General features: G+C 39.9%; 1 pseudogene across 1 annotated transcript; it reads right to left on the bottom strand.

Annotated features, from left to right (window-relative positions):
- Positions 1–290: 290 nt before the first annotated feature.
- Positions 291–2,088, bottom strand: LOC309557203 (piggyBac transposable element-derived protein 4-like; annotated as a pseudogene). The gene has a single exon. The product of its transcript is annotated as a piggyBac transposable element-derived protein 4-like (transcript).
- Between the last annotated feature and the right edge of the window lie 794 nt (positions 2,089–2,882).

Here is a 2,882-nt window from a genome sequence, read left to right as displayed (position 1 = left end):
ATTTGAACACATCTCTTAATTTTTTTTTTTAATATTTTTATTTTAATAACATTAACTATAATAACATTGATGGTGTTAGGGTCAATTTTGACCCATATATATTTACTTAAAAAGTATTTTTCTTTTTAACAAAAAACGTTCATAAACAATGAAAAGCAAGTAATAATACAAAATGTAGACTTGCAAGGTCAAACAAAAAAACACAATCAAGCAAGGCAAACCAATAGAAATCAAGTACTAGTTTCAAAGCATCTTTGTGCAAGAACTTGCATGTGTTTGTGTGGGTGTTTTTAGATGCATGTGTGGCAAAAGCTGACACTTTTAGCATGTTCTTTGCAGATATATTTTTTACAGTGGAAGCATAATGTATGTGTCTTTCTGTCCGTATTGATGGGGCAGACCTGACACCTCTTTCTTTTAGAATTAGATGGCATCACTGGAGTTGTGAATGTGGCTGTGCTGGTTGATGTTGAGGCAAGGCTAGATGATGAGGATGCTGGCACTGATTCTCTTTGTGTTGTTGATGGTGTGGATGGAGTGCTTGATGAACTCTGCATCTGTCTGATCACGGCTGCAGCGATTGGATCTCGAGACGCCCGTTTCCTTTGCTCAATGTGTGCCTTGACAAGGGAACTTCCTAGCTCCTCGAGAAATATTCTCCGCTTGTTTTTTTTTTGTGTTCCAACCTGGGTGAATGTGGGTCCATATCACAAATGCATTGTATGCAGACACATCTAGGATGTTAAAAAACACAGCCATCGGCCATCTCCTGGTCATTCGCTGACAAGTATAGGTAGCAGTCAGCTTGTCCAGGTTGTCCACTCCTCCTTTGTTTTTATTGTAATCCAGGATAATTGTGGGCTTTTTGTCACTTCTTGATGACACAGCTGCATCTTTGTGAAAAGAGGACATAAGTATCACATTTTTATTTTTTTTTTGGACAATATGAAACAACAGTGGTGGTGTCTGTAAAAGCAAATTTTGAAGAAAGTGGAGCTCTGTCCTTCACCTGCATAATTTCAGTGTGCAGTTCAGGTTTATTTTTTTTTATTGTGCCTACCATGGTGAGTTTCCTCCTGAGAAGTTCTTGTCCAAGGTCATAGCTGGAAAAAAATTGTCACACGTGATATTGTGACCCCGCAGTCCAGTAGTCAAATCAAGGACTACACGTTGTCCTTGTTTTTTCTCAGGGATGCCACTTTGGGGTTTGCCGGTGTAAATCTGTAGGTTCCATGCATAGCTTGTTTTTGCATCACAGACTGCCCAGATTTTTATGCCGTATTTGCCTGGCTTACTGGGCATATACTGCCGGAAGGGGCAATTTCCACGGAAAGGGATCAAACGTTCATCTACTGTTACCTGAGGCCCAGGGTTAAACATTAGTGGAAGGAGCTGAACCCATTTCTCCCAGACATCCCTTATGGGAGCAAGCTTGTCAGATTTTGCTCTAGTATCTCTTTTGTCAAATCTGCAAACTCTTGATATCATTTGAAAGGTGTGAAGTGACATTGTTGCTGGGAAGATATATCTGCCTCTTGACTTGTCCCAGAGACTATCAGTGGCCTCATTATAGGATCTGTACACTCCAGCAAGAAGAAGAACACCAATATAAGCATCTAGGCATTCCTCATTTATGTCATTCCACATGTTGCCATGGACTTTTTTTCCTTCAAGGTTTGTCATTGCAATGATCACTTTTTTTAGTGACAATGGCATGAACAGTTCAAAACATGTTTTGATGTCACTTTCTCTCGTCACAGCAAACCTTGTGATCCCAGGGGCCATTTTGATTACATCTGCAGCAGCTGCCCTGCCATGTAAGTCTGGAGGTTCTGAACTCCAACAGATATTACCACTTTTGGATTTGAATGTTTCAGCAGGAACAGCAGCAGGTTCAGCACTGGTGGCCTCCTCATCAGACTCATCAGATGTGTCTGTGTATTCTGGTTGATACTCTACTTCATCTTCTACCTCAGAAACCTGCTCATCCATATCGCTATGCTGCTCTGTGTCCTCTGCCTCATTTTCATCCAAGATATAATCCAGTATTTGGCTTCCTGTAAATCTTCTGACTCTTGCATGCTGCATATTGGAGATGATTACTCTGCAAGTCAGCAACTCTGAAATGTATTGGTCCTATGTTTCTTTACTTTATTTAGAGAAGCAGACAAGCAGGCAAAGAGATAGGCCCCTCCCTAACTACAGCTCAGAGGGTTGAGAGGTGATTGGCTGTCAGTGTTACTAAGCAGAGAGAGTGTTTATGATTTCAGTTTTGGCACTTATTAGTGTCCTATAATACTAAATTATAACTGGGTCAGAATTGAACCTAACACCATAAACGTCTTAATTTTCACCACAGTATTTTATAATTTAGTGAAAAGGATTATTTTTCGATTACATTGTTTAAATAGAGGTTCCTGACAAAGTAAAAAAATCTTGATACAATAAACAAATTTATGTGATACTTATAGACATTCAAAACCTGAAAACGGGTCAGTTTTGACCCTAACACAAGAGGAGGGTTAAGATGGCCTCAGAGCGAATTACACTTTGTTGTTATTCTCTATGGCAGTGATGGCAAACCTTGACATCCCAGATGTTTTAGAAACATCTGGGGTGGCAGAGTTTGCCATCACTGCTCTACAGTGATATTTGCCTTGACTTGTATAAGTGTGATGAGTCTGGGTCCCTTCTGACCTTTGAGGAAGTCCAGAGGGACACAACACCTCAGGGGGGAAGGGCCTATGTGACATAATCACCTGGGAAGTCTCTCGGGCACCATCTTGTTTGCTGAGAAATCTGTGTCATTGAATGCCCTAGATCTCCATATATATATGTGCATATGTATATATATATATATATATATATATATTTATTTTTAG

Source organism: Pelophylax lessonae, assembly GCF_965119305.1.
Source record: "Pelophylax lessonae genome assembly, chromosome: 5".
In the NCBI taxonomy this organism is placed as follows: Eukaryota; Metazoa; Chordata; class Amphibia; order Anura; family Ranidae; genus Pelophylax; species Pelophylax lessonae.
The sequence above is the reverse complement of the archived record's forward strand: the minus strand, read 5'-3'. Positions and strand labels throughout refer to the sequence as shown.